The following is a 23086-nucleotide window of genomic DNA, read 5'->3' as shown; positions in this document are numbered from 1 at the left end:
TTTATTTATTATTTTTGTGGCCATAGAAGTTGAACATTTTCTTTTCAATTAAAAGTTAGTGTCGTTGATCAGGAATAAAACATTTTTTTAACAACTGTAGAATTTATTTCTGTAACACAAAATACCCATGTCATAAGGAAAGACTTTTCTTGCTACAGTATGATTGAATACTAAATTAAACAGAAAAATAAGAGAATAAGAACGTTAAAAAAGAAGATCTTTAGAGATAGTGTCTAAACATGCAGGGACCATATACTGCATATTGAATAGCTGTTAGAAGATAATGCTAACATATTCTGTGATACCTTTATAAAAAATTGTAGCAAAAGAAGCTTAAAATTATGGAGAAAAGTTACTCTTGTGTGTGATTAGTGAGTGGACAAACAAGAACAAAATGTCAATGAAAATGGAAAAAAATTAAAAACGGTTATGGAAGTTTTAAAGTTAAAATAAACCTGATAGCACCTTACCACAATTTTTAATTTTGATTTGTATGATTATTTGATCTCTCTTATAGAAAATCTGTTTTGCTCTCCCTGTTAGCTATTCTAAAAAGATGATATGGGTAAATATTACCCATTGGAGTGTAATTTCCAATTGTTTAATTCAGTATAACATTGATTTAGCATTTAAGTTGCAGATTATGAGTAATGATCATTTTATTGCTTTCATATTGTAATATGCTTGTGTGCAAGCTTTAGTATATGTCTTCTTTGGCTTATTGTTGAATCTTGTTGATTGCTAAGCTTCAAATTAATCAATAAACAATAACGTAATTACATTTTATGACACAGTCTGCAAGCAGTGAAATACCACAAGCACCGTCTGTCATTACAGCTTTGCTTTATGAACACCCTCACTTTGAAATACATGGTTAAGTTCTCTCTTGTGGTTTTTCTATAATTGAAATGCACATGTGTTTTTCCTCGGTACATCAGTCACATAGGTTTCCACATTTGTCAATTATGTTGGTATGTGAAACAAGAAAAAACAATTATTTCCAAGCAAGTCCGAAGTTTGATCACTTCTTTGTAATATTCTTTAAAATTTAGTACAGAATGCCCCATCATTTTTCTCTTTGCAATTTTGCCATCTCCTTCCTACAGATTTCTGTAAACATGCAAATTTGCTTAGCTGCACTCTGAATGCTGTAAAAAGAACCGTGTGTAATGCTGTTTTGTCAAAAAAAAAAATTAATATTATTATTGTAGAATATAGGATTTTGAGTGTTATTTTATTAGTTTTCCCAAGAAGCGAGAAATAACAATTTGAATAAAACAATAAGTGCTAATCTTTTGATTAGCACTTATCCTTATTTGAGTAGAACAAACAGGGAGATGTAAGAAAAAACACCTAAGTTGGTAGCCTTTAAAGAACTTTTCGACAACTTCCTATTTCTCTACCATATGTAGTAATGTATCACTAGCTACCAAGTGGTAAAGACTACAACAATTGTCAATTGGAACTAACCCAGACTTTGGGTTACACTACAGATCACAGTTAGAGTATTAGTCGGGCTGGGCAGTCTGGGGGCACATTATCACACTCTAGTTAAATGTTTATATACTGTATACTCTTTCCATCTTATAATCAGCTTCTAAATAACACCAAAAGACAACTCCAAGATAAGATCTATAGGTATTATTATTACCCGACACATCACATTACCCGCCATTTTATACAACTGTAGTGTCAGGATGGGTTAAGGAGCATAAGTCAGCATCTAGGACTGATCCTGTTCACTCTAGCATATGGAATGAAAAGGGGAGTTGCCAAAAAATGGAGATTTTTTTCCTCCTTCTATTCTACAGAGTGCAATTGGTCTGTTATCTGCTATGACTGCATATGGCACCACACATTTTGGTGGAGAGCATTTAGCTCTGAATGGGAGGAGCAGGAGGATTCATCTGTAAGGTAGGAGGGCTGATGGACAAGACAGCGATCAACTGCTTTGGCCACTGTCTCGCTGGCTGTCCTGCATAACCCACATAACCGATCTTTGCTCTCCCTTTGCTTGGCTTTGAATCTTCTGAAAGCACTACTTGCTCAGCCACTCTGTGGTTACTGTCCCTAACTCAGCTGAGCTGAGTGTGGGATTCAACTCCAGTGCTGTGGAGCTCCTTATGTAACTTAAAAAAAAGTAATAATAATAATAATAATAATAATAATAATGCTTTCCTTTAGCCTTAACACGACTTTGGGCTGTACAATCTCCACCCCCCTTCTGAAAGACCTGGTTATGTGCCATTAATAAACTTTGATAATCTTTGATAATCAAGAAATGTATAACTGTTGAAGAGGCTTCGCGAAAGTTAGTTAACATTTAATGTTTTGAGAAAAGGGGACTTATCCTAATAGAGAGTGTAAATCAAATGTTAAAAACATGCTAGGGGCAGGAGGTACAATGTTTCAGTATTGCAATAAATCATGTTCACAAGTATTAGTTCTTGAAGCGGCTTGTTTACAATGTTACTTCCAAATGTGCGATGTTGTCAGAGTTGCTGCAGTAGCCAGTTGTCTGCCAGGTGTGCCTGTGAGCATGGTAGAGGCAATTAGCTGGTCTGTAGCTAAGCCAGTGCATGGTTACATGGACATTGTGATAAGGTCTCTGTGTCAAGGCTGGTATGGCACTCATGGACGGGAGTCAACTATTCAAATAGTTTATGGTTTTTTGGGGGGGGGGGGGGCTGGAGAGTAATAATGACTATCATTAGAAATACATCAATTTCCTATTAAAGGCATGATTGCAAAGGACATGAATTACAGAAAATTTACACAACTCATAACAGTTAGTAAACACATGATATTTAAAGTTAACAGATTCAAGTTTTCTGTTTATAAATCTGGTATGATTAGACCTGTAGCAGAACTGGACAAATTACTAGAAATAGATTTCATATCTTAACCTAAAGGAAGGTCATGTGTATTAAGTGACATTTTTAGTGTTAGGCATGGTTGCTTTAGAGGTTCAGGCTTTCCCATTTCAAGTGCAGCCCTTAACAAATGACAAATTTTGTCTCGACTCAGTGAAACGTTACTACATATTGCCAATAATAAGTATGCTGCAAAGTAAAATTTCACAATTTTGCATTTCCATTACAAATCACTGTCTGGACTGAAGTCTGTGTTAGACATTGATCTGCCTGGCAAGATCTGACTATACTGTAGTGTATTGTTTTACATCTATCTCACATAGTGAGAACTTTTGCGAAAGGGCATGCTCTAGTGGCACCTGCTAAAATGTGAATCCCCGTCAATTGCTGTGGTTATGGTGACAATAGGGCGGCCAGATCTGCCGGCAGTCAGTAACGGAAGAGGGCTGGAATAATTCCAATTGTTCAAGGCTATTGTCATTCATATCCTGAGGTGCCAGTCACACAACACAGTTAAGTTGCATGAGAGGTCTACGATATGCTTATTTCTTTCCTCCAAAAGGGGCTTAAATATTTGCTTGCTAAGCAAGGATTCTGCTAATTTACCTGGTGAGCATTGTACCTTCTAAAATTGATTTTATTCACGCTGTTAGGAAAATGCATAGCTATTCACATGACAAGTGGGTTTTCAATTTCCCATTTTAGAATTTCATTGTTAGAGTATGATACAACCTACAAAGCTGGTGAGAAGAATTCATCTATTGATGTTTGGAAAGTTAGCATGAGGCGCACGTGTGCATCCTTGCACAGGCAACTCGCTGACATGAGGAACACCTGCGGAGCTTGTGGCTAAAGGCTTTGTGACTTCACGTGGCAGCCCTTTTGCTGTTTTGACATCACGGAGTCACATGCTTGTACAATCTGCTACTGTTTCAAACATCATGCATAGTGGTGGCAGAACTTTTCAACTCTTATTTTTACCCATATTCTTATGGAGGTGGACTAAAAAGCAGTTAATGAGTGACCTGTATGTGATGGTACAGTTTGATGACTTATAGGGACAATTCATAGTTCTGCTCTCTCCAGGCTGGCAGCAGTAAACTTAACCTTTACAAATTTCTTATTGTTTTAGTTGTTTTTCATAAGTAGGCACAAGACGCGGCAAGGTAGGAGTAGGCAAAATGCAACAGGGAATAACAATATTAATGTGCTAATAGTAAACTGCAGGAGCGTCTATAGAAAGGTCCCAGAACTGCTCTCATTAATAAACAGTCACAACGCCCATATAGTACTAGGGACAGAAAGTTGGCTGAAACCAGATGTAAACAGTAATGAAATCCTAAACTCAGATTGGAATGTATACCGCAGAGACAGGCTGGACAGTGAAGGGGGAGGCGTGTTTATAGCGATAAGAAGTGAAATAGTATCGAAGGAAATTGACGGAGATCCGAAATGTGAAATGATTTGGGTGAAGGTCACGGTTAAAGCAGGCTCAGACATGGTAATTGGATGTCTCTATAGGCCCCCTGGCTCAGCAGCTGTTGTGGCTGAGCACCTGAAGGATAATTTGGAAAATATTTCGAGTAGATTTCCCCACCATGTTATAGTTCTGGGTGGAGATTTTAATTTGCGGGATATAGACTGGGAGACTCAAACGTTCATAACGGGTGGCAGGGACAAAGAATCCAGTGAAATTTTTTTAAGTGCTTTATCTGAAAACTACCTTGAGCAGTTAAACAGAGAACCGACTCGTGGCGATAACATATTAGACCTTCTGGTGACAAACAGACCCGAACTATTTGAAAAAGTTAACGCAGAACAGGGAATCAGCGATCATAAAGCGGTTACGGCATCGATGATTTCAGCCGTAAATAGGAATATTAAAAAGGGTAGGAAGATTTTTCTGTTTAGAAAAAGTGACAAAAAGCAGATTTCAGAGTACCTGTTGGCTCAACACAAAAGTTTTGTCTCAAGTACAGATAGTGTTGAGGATCAGTGGACAAAGTTCAAAACCATCGTACAATATGCGTTAGATGAGTATGTGCCAAGCAAGATCGTAAGAGATGGAAAAGAGCCACCGTAGTACAACAACCAAGTTAGAAAACTGCTGCAGAAGCAAAGGGAACTTCACAGCAAACATAAACATAGCCAAAGCCTTGCAGATAAACAAAAATTACGTGAAGCAAAATGTAGTGTGAGGAGGGCTATGCAAGAGGCATTCAATGAATTCGAAAGTAAAGTTCTGTGTACTGACTTGGCAGAAAATCCTAACAAATTTTGGTCTTCTGTCAAAGCGATAGGTGGATCAAAACAAAATGTCCAGACACTCTGTGACCAAAAGGGTACTGAAACAGAGGTTGACACACTAAAGGCCGAAATACTAAATGTCTTTTTCCAAAGTTGTTTCACAGAGGAAGATTGCACTGTAGTTCCTTCTCTAGATTGTCGCACAGATGACAAAATGGTAGATATCGAAATAGACGACAGAGGGATAGAGAAACAATTAAAATCGCTCAAAAGAGGAAAGGCCTCTGGACCTGATGGGATACCAGTTCAGTTTTACACAGAGTACGCGAATGAACTTGCCCCCCTTCTTGCAGCGGTGTACCGTAGGTCTCTAGAAGAGCGTAGCGTTCCAAAGGATTGGAGAAGGGCACAGGTCATCCCCGTTTTCAAGAAGGGACGTCGAACAGATGTGCAGAACTATAGACCTATATCTCTAATGTCGATCAGTTGTAGAATTTTGGAACACGTATTGTGTTCATGACTTTTCTGGAGACTAGAAATGTACTCTGTAGGAATCAGCATGGGTTTTGAAAAAGACAGTCATGTGAAACCCAGCTCGCGCTATTCGTCCACGAGATTCAGAGGGCCATAGACACGGGTTCCCAGGTAGATGCCGTGTTTTTTGACTTCCGCAAGGCTTTCGATACAGTTCCCCACAGTCGTTTAATGAACAAAGTAAGAGCATATGGACTATCAGACCAATTGTGTGATTGGATTGAGGAGTTCCTAGATAACAGGACGCAGCATGTCATTCTCAATGGAGAGAAGTCTTCCGAAGTAAGAGTGATTTCAGGTGTGCTGCAGGGGAGTGTCATAGGACCGTTGCTATTCACAATATACATAAATGACCTGGTGGATGACATCGGAAGTTCACTGAGGCTTTTTGCAGATGATGCTGTGGTGTATCGAGAGGTTGTAACAATGGAAAATTGTACTGAAATGCAGGATCTGCAGCGAATTGATGCATGGTGCAGGGAATGGCAATTGAATCTCAATGTAGACAAGTGTAATGTGCTGCGAATACACAGAAAGATAGATCCTTTATCATTTAGCTACAAAATAGCAGGTCAGCAACTGGAAGCAGTTAATACCATAAATTATCTGGGAGTACGCATTAGGAGTGATTTAAAATGGAATGATCATATAAAGTTGATCATCGGTAAAGCAGATGCCAGACTGAGATTCATTGGAAGAATCCTAAGGAAATGCAATCCGAAAACAAAGGTTACAGTACGCTTGTTCGCCCACTGCTTGAATACTGCTCAGCAGTGTGGGATCCTTACCAGATAGGGTTGATAGAAGATATAGAGAAGATCCAATGGAGAGCAGCGCGCTTCGTTACAGGATCATTTAGTAATCGCGAAAGCGTTACGGAGATGATAGATAAACTCCAGTGGAAGACTCTGCAGGAGAGACGCTCAGTAGCTCAGTACGGGCTTTTGTCAAAGTTTTGAGAACATACCTTCACCAAAGAGTCAAGCAGTATATTACTCCCTCCTACTTATATTTCGTGAAGAGACCATGAGGATAAAATCAGAGAGATTAGAGCCCACACAGAGGCATACCGACAATCCTTCTTTCCACGAACAATACGAGACTGGAATAGGAGGGAGAACCGATAGAGGTACTCAGGGTACCCTCCGCCACACACCGTCAGGTGGCTTGCGGAGTATGGATGTAGATGTAGATGTAGAAAGCATTAATGTGATGAAGAACTCAAGGGTTCATATGAATTATTTCACTTCTGTATCAAGTAACCTGAATAAATGTGTAATCTGTGGTTATAAACATTGAGCTTGGCTGTTTTATATCATACATAAATATCCTTAAAAGCATTCTCATGGCAATATAAATCACTTGCTGAATACGTTTGTAGTTGACTCTATCAGGTAGAGCTACAGTGTATGTAAAGTTTTCAAACAAAGTGTAAAATAGTGGTGTTATGATGTACAGATGTTTCACTCAAGTGTGTAGGTCTTGGCTCATTCATAAAATCAAGATACAATGAAGTATTCATAAACTCATATGTGTTGCAGGTTATGTGTAATTACAGTATAACAGTGTTATTTCCTTGCTCAGGTAGCTTCAATCTCTTTTTTTTTATGTAGCAATTAACTGAGAATGAACATTAGACTAAAATGTAGCACAATATCGAATATGCAATTCAATGTGGGTTCCTCCTGTAGGATGGATGACTCAATAAAATTAAGCAGTTATTCTCCAAAAGTGTTCAAGTTGTAGCACAAGAGGTAGTTTCTGATAGATCCTCTAATGGAGTGTAATTTGTAGTCTTTGAATTATTTAATGTTAAGATGTGAGTTGTGAGTATGTATTCCTGTCTGATGTTTATTGGTAAGCATTTGAGAGACCTTTTATGACATCTTACATCAGTTTCTAGAGGTCTTTTGTCTGACACAAATACAAACACATATTGTCATAAACATGAAAAGCGCAAGCAAATTCATACTCTGTACAGAGGGCAGCAGCACATCTCCTTGGAAATGGTCTTCATCCTCCCAGTATGTTGCATAAATAAAACTTCCATCAAACTTCATTCAGCAATAACATTGATGTTATTGGCATCAGCCAATCCTTCTTTTTCTTTGGCTTTATTGTTGCAGCATTTTTGCATGCTGTAGTTGTTTTGGAAGGAGAGGCAGGCAGAGCTAATCGAGACGATGCAGTTCATCCTTGATATGGCTTTAGCCAGTCAGAATGTTTTATGATAGTATGATTGGATAACCTTATTTCAGCATTTACAGAGATGTTACCTGTAAGAGTGGGTAAGGGCCCTCATAAGGAGGAGTGAACTTGGTTCACCCTTTCTTCACCACAGGACTCTGAAGCAATACCAAATCACCAGGCTTCTATTCAGGAAGCATAGTGCCTTTGTTTGCTATGTTCCAATTGTTTTTGTGTGGCTTTATAATTACTATGCTTAAATTTACATTGTTTGAGACGGCAGACTATCTTTTTCACTTTGCCAACATTGATGCCAGGCCCATTTTGTCAATTCAGGAGGTGAATTCATGGGTCTCCCATAAATGGTTTCATATGGGGAGTATCCTGTTGTCTGATGGACATGACTCTTTGTACACAGAAGTGACAAATGCTACATATCTGTCCCAATCTAATTGTGTTTTCAGTGCATAATATGATAACATTCACACAGTAGTGTTGTGCACTTGCTCTAAGGACCCATTGGCTTTAGGGCAAAAGGGTGTAGTTCACCATTCTTTGATTCATAACATTTTGCAAACTTGTGCAAACAGTGCCAACATGAAACTTGATCCTTGGTCAGTGAGTATTGCATTGGGACTTTTTAATGGCAGTACCAAGTGATTGAAAAAGGCACGAGCAACAGTTTCAGTGGTCATATCTGCAAGTGGTATCAAAATTAAGTATCTGAAAAAGTGATCAGTAATTGACAATATATATTTATTATTCTTGGTGCTTTGTGGAAATGGGCCACAGATATCAGGCATCAATTTGAAATGGTTTTGATGCTACTGTTAATATTTTCAAAGGAATTTAGTTCCTGATGGAGGCGCGCTCGTTGTGCACAAGGCAGACAATTTTTATGTACTTCGAAACGTTTATTTGTCGACCTCTCTGCCAGTAATTTGAGGTTACTCTTGCATTATTAGCTTGTTGCCCATTATGGCAGGCCTGTAAAATGTTATGACACTGTGCTATTATTCATTGTTTTCATTCTTTTGGTAATACTTCTCTGTTACCCAATGGGGTTTTGCAACGTGCTATACCGTCTTCTACGGCAAAATCAGAGAGTGATGCATCCTGATGGCATTCAACGTCTCTCTTGTAAATCTTTCAGTTCTTCTAGTGAGACATCAGCTGTTTGCATAAGTCTTACTTTTTCTGCTAAGCACATCAGTATTTCCATACAAACTAGTGTGGCTTAGTCTGTAACCACAGTGAAATGGCATCCATAAAAGCAGCATATAAAGTAATTTATGCCAAAGATGAGAACTAACAATTCTTTCTAAGTAGTGCTGTAGTTAATTTCTTCAGAATTTATTTGCCTGGAGGTATAACGTATTGGTCTTTCCTCACCATCAGTTTGCTGGCTCAAAACGGCCCCAACCAAGTAATCCAATGCATCCGTTGAAAGTCTGGATGTACTGAAAGAGGTGAACTAGTCAAATTGTTTTTAATTTTTTTACTCACTGTCTCACTCTTCTCTGTCCATTCAAACACTGTAACTTCTTGAATAGACTTGTCAGTGGTTTTGCTGTTATAGCATAATCTTATACAAATTGATAAAAATAATTGGCTAAGCTAAGAAAAGATGGTAATTCTTTAATTTTTATGACACTGGGAAATTATCCACTGCCTCAGTTAGCCTCGGATCTGCTTAACTCCTTCTGAACTAAAGACATCTCCCAGGTACTGAACCTATGACTATGGAAAAGAACAATTTTCTAGCTTTAAACTTAAATTTGCATTTTGGTGTTAACAATACATTTCTTAATATCTCGGCTAGGTAAATCTTTGAAAAGTGGCAGGCACATTTGTTAGACCAAAAAACATGTCTAAGAATACATGCAGTCCAGACAGAACCAAAAAAATAGTTTTCGGTCGGAATCTTATGATACGATATCCAAAATGCATGTCAAGGGTGGTAAAGTATTTCCAGTTTCCTAATCTGTCTAAGGTCTCATCGATACATGAAGTGGATAGGTATCAGGTGTGGTAACCTTGTTTACTGCCCTCATGTCGACACATAGATGATAGATTCTTTCCCCATTGATTGATTCTTTGTGCACAGCAACAATAGGACTTGAGCACGGACTTGCAGAGGGTTGAATTATCTCCACAGCCAATGCTTTTAAACAATATGTATCTTTAACAACAGACTGTAGATGGTATGGTATTCAATATCCTTTCTGTGCAATTGGTCTTGCGTCTTCCATGGGATTTTCGCACTGTATGAGGGCAGTAGCTGGCAAATACTGCCTTTCCTCAAACAACCATGTATATTCCTCTAAAACTGGGTGCAAAATGTGCTGCTTTGATTCAGGCAAGTGTGCGAACTTCTTCATTAACTGATCTTTCTTTTTAATCTGTTTTGGCTTTGCTACTTCAGTTTCTATAACCTCCCCATCACTGGCCAAAATTGTATCATATGGTATTTTGTATCCCATTGACCAAAATTGTCAACACATCTAGCTACTTTAAACTTGTTCCCTTTAATCTTGGGTTCACTCAAACCTCTTTTAACATGTACCTGCAACCTATTGAGAAAATCATTCTGGGTGAGCAGATCGAACAGAAAGTCTGATCTCTGTGCTTCCCAGTCTTTGATATCGATCCAGAGAACTCTTCCCATTCCACTGCTGAATTTTACAGCTGTGGCTCGGTTGGGGCTTGCGAGGGGGTCCCCCATTCACAAGTTCCTCACGATTGTGACACACCCTCACTGCTCAAACAATGTATGGAATCACTGAATTGAATATGTGTGTTTTAGAATCTGTCATAGCCTGATAATGTGTTAGGAAATCATTCCCTAAGATAACATCAAAGTCCCATCTGCGTTTCTTTACTACTTCCATACAAAAGATATACTTTTTTCCTTCAGTGTGCAAGTCTATTGCACAGGTGCCTACAGGAATGATTATCTCGTCCCCCAAGTCCACTTATATTGTAATGTGGCAGTCTTAGCACATGCCTGTCATTATTAGAAAAAAAAGAAAAAAAACTAAACTGAACTCTGGTAGTCACAAGAATTTTGACAGGCTTCTCTCTGAACAGCTTGCCCTCTAAAACTAAATTTGCCACCTAAGTGGGCTCTCCCCTCTTTATAGGGTACATATATTTCATTTGGGCTGAGGGTTGGTAGCAGAACCTGCTCCACACTCATTTCCCTGTGTATTAGTACTCTTGTTTGACTGTTAATTTTTTTGTTACCTGCTGGCACATTTCTCTTGGGTAAATTTGACCACTTTGTGGGCAAGGATCCTGTTTGTGTCTGGCGGTATGGCATTTCCTACAACAGGGATCCCAGCAGTAGTGAGCTGTGTGGTTGGCTTCCTGCATCTTTGATAGTTCATGTTAGTAATGAACACGTGTTGCACTTAGCTGGTGTGAGGCAGGTCAAATACAAATCTTCCCGCTTCCTGATGTAATAGACCAAGTCTGACTGCTTCATGCAAGGAAGTGTGGGAGGCTACCTTTACATTACTCCCTATTTGTGGATTGGTTCCACATATGAGTACATTGATTGCTCTCACTTCAGCTTCTTCAATTAACACTTCATTATGTGTATTGTCTCCTCGTAGGGTGCATGAGCCACAAGATGCTGCCCTAATTCTGCTGGCAAATGCTTAAAAACCCTTCCTGCTTTTCTGTCTAAGGGTGGAAAACCATTGTGGCAACAGCTAATCCAGCATTTGTCGGAGTAGCTCCCTGCTAACCCCATTGCCAAGAATTCAAAACTGGGTGCTTTTGAAATGCGTCTACTGACTCAAAATAAGTTCATACATCATCTGAAAGCTTCAGTTTGGTGACATTTAACAAAAAATGGTCTGGCCATGTGCAGTTACGTCCCATGTCTCTGACATTTGGAAAAATTGTTGCTACATTTTCATCTGGCTTTCCAGAAAAAGAAGATACAGAAGCTATGACTGGAAATGTACAGGCTATGTTTGGTACTAGTTTTCCAGTTTCAACCTTTGGAGCTCTTGAAGGGCCCGGAGTTGCTGCTCTGGATACACCTTCGTGAGTTATCATGTTAAGCCATTCCTTTAACTCTATTTTTTCAAATGCCAGTGTGCTTATGCGCTGTTGCAGTAGAGTAATGCAATCAGGCTCATCCGTGGCCAGTTGAGTTCTTTCCACTGGTTGACAAGGACATAAATCAGCTATGGTTACAAAACTGGGTCTGCTTCCAAGCAGATGTACACAAAAAGAGTTCTTGCTCTATTCTAGATAATGAAAAGATCCCTCAGCAGAAGATTGCCGAAGTTGTTAAGTAGCAGAATGCAATGCTGCAACACTTGCATCATACTGAGGTGGTAGTGGCATTGGAGGTGGTGGAGGCATTGGCATCAGTGAAGGCGGCATTGGTCTCAGCAGCAGCACGATGGCTGTGTCGGCAGCGACTTCACTGGAGTCAGCCCGGGGTGGTGCGCTGTCTGTCAGAGTGATGTAGCCCATTGCGGTCCAGAAACTGCAGCAGCTTGCCTCTGCTTGGCTCGAACGGCAGTGGTGCATTGCTGATAGCACACTTGGGAGCGTTAGTTAGCCATCCCGATTGACTGCTCTCACAGGTGTGCTCAGAATGCAAACTTATGTGCAAGCACACCATGCACACATCCAGCACAGGTGGCCATTTAACCTGTGGCAAGGTACCACTGGGCACAAGTGTTTCTACCAGGTCTTGTGACTGGTCAGGAACAAGTCTTGTGGACCTGATGGTAGTGATCCCACTTCCAGTCACCTTCAATGGGAGGAGCAGGTGAACTCATCTGTTGGGCAGGAAGGCTGTAGACAAGAGAGAAATCCTTTGCTACAGCCACTGTCTCACTTACCAACTTGCACACCCCACATGACCTATCTCTGTCTCCCATTAGTTGGCTTTGAACCTTCTGAAAGCATTACTTGCTCAGCAGACACATGGATAGTTTCCCTAACTCAGTGGAACCAATCATGGTATTGAACCCCATGTTTACACAATGAAATACACACTCCTGCAAGAGAGAGCTCTTATACCTACATAACATCTAATGTTACAGAACATACTTCTATTAAATTAATAATAAAATCCCAGAATGTTTCAGAATACACAAAAGTGGGAGGGAAAAAAATGAGGAAAGGAGGATGCGAAGAATGTCTTATGCCCATTGTAAGTACATATCTCTATCCACAAGACCGCTGTGCACTTTGGCACTTCATTGTCTTCAATGAGTCATTGTCTTGAAATGGCATAGTCTCATAACACACACCAGTAGACGCAGAAGAAGGCCGCTGCAACTGTGTCTGAAACGTTGAGTTTCTTCATCAGTAGTTTCATACAACTTGACGTCGTAGTACACACAGAAAACTTGCATGTCGATTGACTCTGGCCATAGAAGCATATGCAATTATATGCAGATATAATTTGAAAACAACAAAATCTGAAAATTTTTGAGCACCAATATGACATTTCCCACCATTTTCCTACAAAAACCATATCAATAATGACAGGTCTATGAGAGCTTCTTTAGTGTGTTGGTGCTTTGAAGTAGTGGATATTCATAGGCCATATATTATAATATAAAACCCACCAAATAGGATGAAATCTAATATGGCATCTCCCAAGTTCTGCTTGAGACATAGACCTAATGTAGGATGGCTAGGCTGAAGGAACTGAGTCTTCAGGGGGCCTCATAAGATTTGTTCTCTGTGGAAGCCCTGCCCCTAAGCCTCTGGTAAATAGAGATGAGTGTCATTTCAAGGTGCACCCTTAAAGTAGCTATTACCTGTTTGAAAATGTCACTTCAAATCTGATCTGTAACAGTTCCAGAAACATTGTCTGTCATTATGTAAATTTGTCATGGAAATATTTGAAATCCTTCCTGAGAATTTAAATTCTGTAATCCATTTTCGTGAAATGTATTTGAATATATATTTTGGGGCAGCTCTGTCTCTTTTAACTATGAGTTGTGCCTGTTCTATTGTAATATTTGTATCCCAGAAGGGAGCACAATACCTTTAAAGTTCAAATAAAGAGCAACCACAGAACAAAATGTGAATAATTTAGTTACAATATGGAAATTCTTACTTTCTGAAATAATTTTGTGCGCTACTCCTTAAAATTACTTATCATAGTTACTCCAACTGCCTTGAAATTCAATTTTGCTGTAACCAGCAACTTATTATAACTCTCAAGTAATTTTCTTTCAGTATGCTGATTCAATCACAGTGTCAATTATTATTTCTTTCCTATGTTGTTCCTCTTTATGCAGTAGTTTGGATTGCTTTGCATACTTGTCACCACTAGCAACAACAACTCCTAGTGCTTCCTCTATTGCATTACACATTGATGCACTGATTTGTGAGATTTGCTTATTCTCTGCTGAAATTTAACAGTTTGTAAAGGAAATGTTTCATAGTTCGTTTTTATTACTTCTATTTTTTGTTCTCTCTCCTTCATAGTCATTCAGTCAGTTGCACTATTTATGACACATACCATATGTAGATGTGTACCACATACATTTAATATAGTACTGCAGAATCCTTAGCAAAATATAAATACTAGAATGAGTAGTGATAACTATCCACCATACTTAGCTCCATAGCTATGACAGCTATTGAATGCTTGTGATGTGAAACTTGACTTAAATTCCGGTGATGCAAGAAATTTTCATCATCAATATTTGGCCAGCTAGGGGAGTTAACTAAACTATCTCTTGAACTCTCTCAGCCAACAGAACCTTACTTCTGAAATATAGATGAGATACTGAACAGCAGATGCTCACTTGAAAAAAACCTGAACATGGTAGTTCAGGTTACAAACTTCAGTTTTTTTCTAAAGCACATACACACACATTTACATACACAGCTGAATTTTTCCAACCTTGCTGCCCAGCTGAGTGAGCTCTTTTTGGATGGAGTGGGTAAGAAGAACTATTAGAGGCAAAGGACAGGTAGAGATGGAATGGAATGGTGTGGCAAGAGAGGGAGAATATTTTGGAGGCAGTCCACATGTACCTGATTTAGAAACGTTTTGGTTGGTGCTAGGATCTAGATGATACAAGTTATGAAGGTGGGATATACCCATGACAAGACTGGAATAGAACGTGCTGGTTGGCTACATTGGTTGTGCCAGGAAAAGCTCCCACAAGTTAAAAATCCATTATCACAAATACTATAAAATCTAGTACTCTGTTATAAAAAATAAAACCATTCAAAAACAAAGAAAAACTACTCATAATACATAATACAACAACAAAGAAAAACACTGAGGCCATAGAAACTGAGTTCCCAGTTAGTAATTGTGCCAAAAATTATGGCACATTTGCATTTTTGGTCACCAGTGCCAGTGATTACTTTCTCATAGTGGCACCAAACATCCCAGCTGCTCATAGGTGCCAGTTACATATGAGTTATATTTACTCCAGCAGACAGCAATTACAAAAATAGTACCATTAGACAAAACAACAAATCATTGTCTCACTAAAAAATATAAATGTTTCTGGCAACCAAGATTTTAAACATTGTGTTGACTTGATGAGGCCACTCTTCAGATAAGTTTTTAATTAGTCAGTGACTATGGATTTTTTCTAATATACGTAAATATACAATTGTGGCATTCATCTCCAGAAACAGAGAAAAGTAAGTAACTTCTTAATTTCATGAACAATTAATTCATTCTAACCTTCTTTATCTTATCTTTAGGTAGTAGGCTTGTGACACTCACAGTTTTGTTTTTCTGTGTATACTATTTTGTCACCTTCATACATAGTTCCTTATCTTGAGAGGCATTCTTCCAACCATTCCAAAGTGTGTTTGTTCTTTTACATACTGTCTCCTTTCTTAGACACATCATTTCTAAATACATGGCTGTTGATCTCATGTTTTCTACTTATGGCCCATAATTCACTATAACAGCGTAAGACCTGCCATTGCATTTTTTTTCCTGCATACATTCACTTACATGGATAGTGCTTTATCTAAGTCAGTATCATAGATAAAGGAATATATCAGTTTAGGTAATTAAAATAATTAAGTTGTTACATTATTGTGTTACTAACAACAACTTTTTTTTCTTGTGAGATATTCTGAAAATTCTTTTTTTTTCTATTTTTCTCTGTTTTCAGTTCATATTCTATAAAAGTTATCTCCATGACAAAGGTTCACTATTTGATTGCTCATCTTTTTGTGTTTACGGTATAAGATAGCCAGCTAATAAAAGTCAACTTAAACCTGTGTGTGTGTGTGTGTGTGTGAGAGAGAGAGAGAGAGAGAGAGAGAGAGAGAGAGAGTAAGAATGTCACAGAGATGCTGTACAAACTGAACTGCCACACTTTTGAAGATACAGACAAACTATCATGAGAAAGTCTACTTACAAAATTTCAAGAACCAATTTTAAATGCTGACTCTAAGAGTGTACTACAATCCCCCTATGTGTCACTTCCAGTATACATTTCCTAGCTGCATAGACCATGCATTCAAGGATCATCTCACAGTGATGTAAAATTTGTCAAGATAATACTGTGCAAATCAGTTGGACAAAATATACAACACATAGCATTTGTAACATACTTGTAGTAAATTCTGTTCATTTGCTGTTTATTTCTGCAGAAATTACTGTGTTCTTTTATAAATCCTTTGATGCATTTGTCAGATAAATGGTGTATGCCCTCTTTTTCAAAATACCCCAGAGCTTTTCTCTGTTAACAATAAGTAAGACTTTTGAGGTCATTGAAATTCCAAGTGAGTCTCTCTGTTAAATGATCTGTGTCTTTCTATTTTCAGTTTGATTATGAAAATAGCAGCCAAGCATTCATTGTTAACCTTCAGTTCTAAAACCCATTTGTTCTTTGATTTACAAGCTTTCTAATATTACTTTTTGTCTATAGTTCAGCATTGGGACATATGTTCTATAAACTCCATCATATAGTCTGATTCCACTATAATTTTTCATAGTTGTTACTGTTGGCTTTAACAACCACAAAGCATAGACCTTTCTTATGCTTTTGTTGTGCCTCCATTTTTATACATCTACACCTACTCTATATTGTACAAACCACTGTGAAGTGGAGGGCAGGGGCTCTTCCCATTGTGCCAGTTGGGCTTCATCCCATTCCCTTCATGTATGGAGTGTGGGCTGAATGATTGCTTAACACCTTTGTCCAGTTTTAGCTTAAGCATGGTCTTGCAATTCCCATGGGAGTGATACATGTGGGGTTGTAGTATATCCTTAGAAAAATCATTTAAAGTTGGTTCCTGAAATGTTGTTAGTAGGCTCTCTCAAAATAGTTTGCATGTGTCTTTAAGTGTTTGTACAGCATTTCTGTGAGACTCTCCCAAGGACCAGACAACCCTGTTGCCATTTATGCTGCCCTCCTCTGTATATGTTCAGTATCCCCTATTAGTTCTGCTGGTGTTGGTCCTGCATCCCTGAGCAATATTCTAGGACGAGTGGCACAAGTGATTTGTAAGCAGTGTTCTTTGTAGACTCATTCCATTCCACCAATAAACTGAAGTCTGTCACCTATTACTGAGCCTAGAGGGGTCACTCTGATTGAAACACTTCTTTATATTTCAGCTTAGGATATGTTCTAAGATTTGACAACAAATGGATATCAAGTATACTGGACATTAGTTTTGTGGCTTACTTTTCTACCCTTCTTGTAGATAGGTGTGACTTGTGCTTTCTTCCAAACACCAGGCACAGTTTTTTTTGTAAAATATATTTGTGGTAGATTACAGTTAAATGAGGGGCTAACTCAGCCAGAGATGTGGACAGACTCAGATGGAGGTTTCATCAGGTTGTGGGCTTTTGTTGAATTTCAGCGATTTCAGCTGTTATCAACACTACTAACAGAATGTCTGTATCACTCATTTTTGCTATCATGCAAGAATTAAATGGTGGAAATAACCGTTTCTGTATTTTCATTTGTAAAGGAGCATTTGAAAACTGAGTTCCATTTGAAAACTGAGTTCATTGTTTCTGCATTGCTTTGCTACCCTTAATTTCAGTTCCTGTCTCATCCCTGCATGTCTGGACTCTAAGTTTGCTATGGATAACACATTACTAGAATTTGCATTAGCTCTTTGAATAAATCCTCTTTGAAGGCTTCATTCATATCCCTTTTGACAGTCAAAACATTTCATTCAGCATCTCCCTATCTCAGCCATATGATTTGCTTTACCACTATACTGCAGTAATCTCAGTTTCTTTACAATGGTTGTATACCCTGGAGGGCCCCTCCCATCATGACCTGTTCTACAATGTACGTAATTGTAAAGTATACTGTCAACTATTCTTCTACACTGAGCCACAGTTCTTCTACATCCTCCTGTCCAGAGTTAAGTGTGTCAAGTTCCTCATTCGGATATAACACCTCTGTCCCTTTATCTACTTTACTGAACATACTAATCTTTCTGCTTATTTTAGTCACCATTTGGTAATCATTGTTGCTACACCTGTCTGAGGGTCAATGAGACCAGTTTCTATCTGGATATCCTTAGAGATATCAGGCCTATTTGTTGCTCTTAGATTCAGTACAGCTCCATTGTGAGTGGGCTTTCAGACAATATGTTCTACATGGTTCTCAGAGAATGCATTTGGGAATGTTTCATGGGACATCTTGTCACAATGGCCACTTTCAAATTGTATTTTTCCCAATAGATTGTTTGGTGATTAACCCCCCACCCCACCAATACAGTACAACTGGGGAACATACATACTAATGAACTTAGGTTTACTCTAAAGTTTTTCTTTGTATCACAAGGAGAAGCTAGTGGTTGATTGAAGGACCCTATTATAATTTTTTGTCCATCCTTGATGGCACATTTCTTTGGATCTTATTCTGACTTCCCAGATCTCTTATGGCTATTATTATCTCAATTGGATGGGCAGTCATTAATGTGAAAAAAACCTTTTGTGCTCCTCACACACAATCAGCTACCTGGGTAGCAGCATTTAATGTGTAGTGCACATCTGACCCATTTAGGAGGATCCTACCATTCTCAAGTGTGTGACACAAGTCCAGAAGTCACAGCCTAGCTTGCCACATAACTTTCAAAGTCTGTGGTTTAGTCCTTCCACTTGACTCAGAACCAGGTGACTGCAGTCAGTTCTGGGAACAATGCTGCAAATTATGAGTTTTGTTGAAACTCCATGAACAAAGTTGGTCCTCACACTTTTTACTGCCAGTCACTGCAATGATCAAAGAATGACATTGAAGGCAGCATGTGCCATTTGTTTCAATGTGCATCACAATCTGCAGTCGGTTGCATCCTATTTCCAAGTGGCAACTGGAATAGCCTGTTAGACATGTTGAATGTACAGGCATAAACATTGAATGTACCTGGTGTTCCTTCCCATCCTTTGCTACCTTTTTCGTAATTGGGACTATTATTTGCTGTGTACTTTAACTGCCAACAATTGATATACCCCCTACCCTTTTGGGTTTGCCTCCCCTTGACAAAGGAAACAGCATGTTACCCAACAGGTGAAGAGAGTCTCACTGGCTCAGTTTTGGTTTCGTTGAAAGACAGCACTGCAAACATGCTGGTTAGGAGGATTGGTATAATGCTCTTAGCTCTCACTGGTCCCTGTCTCCTCCACACAGGATGTCAATCATTACCATTCAATGTCACTCACAGTCAAATCGCCAAGTGTTCATAGATCCCATCCTTCCTGTATAGAAGACAGGATCCACAGGAGAGGATAATACTTGAGGTACCTTTGGTATCTCTAGTACATGACTCTAAGGAGATATCCAGATATATCCATTCACTACAGCTTCCAATTGTATGAGAGTAGTCAAGGTGATTTCCATCTTCTCATGAACATCAACTTACTCATCTTATGTTCAAGAACAGCATTCACAGTTGGACTGCTTTGTGGCTTTTACAAAACAGCAAACAAATAACTTAAAACACAGTCAGCAGGCTTATTTCAATTTTGGATCTGTTAAATTAAAGATATTACTAAATTTCTTCAAGAATTAAAGAAATTGGTATGTTAAATGATATTTTTATTATGGCAACTGAAAAACGTGGTACAAAAGTTAGCAATATCATGAAACTTTTTTGAGGTTATACCCACTATCAAACTCGAAAATAGTGTCTATTTACAGTACATGCAGATGATAAACACTCCTGTTGAGAGGGAAAACTAAATGTAATACAATATGTTTGTTATAATACGAGGGCTATCCACAAAGTACATTACGTTTTGGAATTAAAAATAAATAAAGTATTGGAAATTTTTTTTATTATATACAGATGAAAGCCACACTTAAATACTACTTTTCTACATAGTTGCCATTTAAATTAAGGCACTTATCATAGCGATGGACGAGCTTGGAAATTCCTTCATCGTAAAATTCGGCCGCCTGCACCTTCAACCACGTGGCGACTGTCTTTTGAGACAGAAAAGGTGTGATTTATGTGGATTTCCTGGAAGGAGGCACTACAATAAACTCTCAAAGGTATTGCCAAACTTTGCACAACCTCAGAAGAGCAATACAAAACAAGCGCAGGGGAAAGTTGGGCTCAAAGATCTTGCTGATTCACGACAACGCCCGGGCCGACACGGCAAATGCCACTCGTGAAGTTCTCGAATCTTGTAAGTGGGAGTTGTTTCCTCATCCGCCGTACAGTCCCAACCTGGCACCGAGTGACTTCCACTTATTCCCAGCAATGAAGAAGTGGTTGGCTATGCAGCGTTTCGATGACGACGCACAGCTTCAAGAAGAGGTAACCACGTGGTTGAAGGCGCAGGCGGCCGAATTTTACGACGAAGGAATTTCCAAGCTCGTCCATCGCTGCGATAAGTGCCTTAATTTAAATGGCAACTATGTAGAAAAGTAGTATTTAAGTGTGGCTTTCATCCGTATATAATAAAAAAAAAATTCCAATACTTTATTTATTTTTAATTCCAAAACGTAATGTACTTTGTGGATAGCCCTCATACATGTTGCAGTAGTTAAAACACTGATGCTGATATACTATGAAACAGATTGTGCACAACACTTGTAACTTCTGAAAATTTTTGAAAATATATGTTTATTGCTGTTGATATACACTAAAAGAACAAGTCTTTAAAGAGTAACTGGAAACTGTATGGAATAAGTTACGCACAACACTTATAACTTACGAAAATTTTTAAAAAATATGTTTGCAAACATCTGAAAATTCTCAGAAACATACTATTTTTTCATGTAACTATACAATGAAATTTGTACCGACTGTTTCAGAACAATGATACTGTTGTGAAATTTTCTAAAAAGCTCAAATTGAGTTTGTAGTTGATGATAAAATAAGACTTTCTGCAGCACTTGAAAATGTACCAAAATACAAAGTATATCACTATATACATGAGAATTAATACAATCATTTAAACTTTATGGGAATATGATGCCAACAGTAAAATATTAGAATCTGGAGTTTTTAATTGGCACATGAGTGTGGCACACATGGTGTCACTCAAAGGAGAATTTGGAATTCAGTTTATGTATCTAAATAAACATGTGAATTTTATGCATTTTTTACTTAACTGAATCTGCGACACATTCCATATTGACATGCCAAATGTGAACACTATAGCATTAGTTAATCACAGTCAGATTTACAAAAAATTGTGGGACACCAATGAAGCATGTCATCCATTTGTCATAGCTAATAATGCAATACTGAAAATGAGAAATAATCTTCAGTTTAGGACAAAGCACCTATACCTTATTGGCTTCGCATTTCCTCAGTCTCCCCTCACTGCATCTATGCCTACTAATAATCTTGTGATAAATACAGTGTTTCTTCATTTCATAGTCATTTGTAAAAATCAGTTGAGTCCATAAATTCTTTCTTAATTACGTGTGTTGTTTGTCTTTGTTTTTCTAATTTTTCTCATAGATTCTTTTGAATAAAAGGAGAAAAGCAGAAGTGTTGAGTTGTCGATAGGTACACACGTATAGAAAGAAAAATTGCTCGCTTTTAGAGTTATACTTTTACTAGCTAGAGTAAAACAAACAAACAAACACACACACACACACGCACACACACACACACACACACACACAAAAGCACTGATACATCTGTGCCACTACATGGTGCCCACTGGATTAACAGTACAAATGCTACATTTCAGCAGGTGCACTTGGCAGATTGGGTGGATAAAGGGAGAGGAAGAGGGAAGCTGGGAAAGGGATTGGGGGTGTATGGTTAGCAGCTTTGAGGGAGGCAGCTGGTTTGCCAGCAAGCAGTGTGGGTGGAAGGCAAGTATATGAGCTAGGCATGTGACGCACTGTTGTCGAAGCTGGTGGGGGGCGGCATAGGCTTAAGGTGATGTGGGGACATGGATTGGAGGGGGTGACAGGACAGTGGAAGGGGAAACAGTTGGGTGGAGGGCGTGGGGATACTAGAAATTGAGTCCATGACACTAGGGAGCAGAGGACGTGTGAGGATAGCTCCTATCTCCATAGTTCAGTCTGGTTGTGGAGGAAAGGACTCAGATAGCCCAAGTTGTGAAGCAGCAAGTGAAATTGAGGATTTTGTATTCAGCTGCATGTTGTGCCACTGAATAGTCAACTTTGTTCTTGTCAACAGTTTAGTGGACACCTGGCTGGTAGTCATACTGACATAAAAAGCCATGTAGTGTCCACAGCAGAGCTGGTTTCACAGGTGGTTTCACAGGTGCCCTGGCCTCTGATAGGACAGGGCAAGCCTGTGACAGGACTGAGGTAGGAAGTACTGGGTGAGTGGATTAGGCAGATCTTACACCTTGGTCTGCTGCAGATATATGTCACTTAATGGTGGACGAGGATGATGTGTAGGTTGCATGGGAGGGGTGGGAAAGATCTTGTGTAGGATTTCACTCATTTCCAGGCACAATGAGAGATAATTAAAGCCCTGGCTAAGAATATGATTTAGTTGTTCCAGACCAGGATGATATTTGGTAATGAGGGGGCAGTCCTTTGTAGCTGATTCTTGGGTGTGATGGGAGGATTTGGGGTGTGTGAGAATACGGCACAGGAAATCTGTTTGTGGACTACTGTTGGTGGTTAGCACATTTAATGTGAACGGAGCTGTGGATGGAGTAATCAGAGAGGTGGCGGTCAGTGTACTGGAAGATGATATGTTGGGTAGAGGAAGACCAGGTGAAGTGGGTGGGAGAGACAGTGTTGAGGTTGTGGAGGAATGTAGATTGTGTCTTGAGCCCAAGTCTAGATCACGAAGACATCATCAGTGAA

The 23086-nt window shown here is 38.9% G+C and overlaps 1 protein-coding gene across 1 annotated transcript in view; it reads left to right on the top strand.

Moving 5' to 3' along the window:
- The window catches only part of LOC126101320 (uncharacterized), a 366030-nt gene that overhangs the window by 36479 nt on the left and 306465 nt on the right, over positions 1-23086 (top strand). The gene's annotated exons all lie outside the window — the stretch shown is intronic.

The sequence above is a fragment of the Schistocerca cancellata genome, chromosome 9 (genome assembly GCF_023864275.1).
Source record: "Schistocerca cancellata isolate TAMUIC-IGC-003103 chromosome 9, iqSchCanc2.1, whole genome shotgun sequence".
NCBI lineage: Eukaryota > Metazoa > Arthropoda > Insecta > Orthoptera > Acrididae > Schistocerca > Schistocerca cancellata.
Note: the sequence above shows the minus strand (reverse complement) of the source record. Positions and strands in the feature narration are given on the sequence as shown.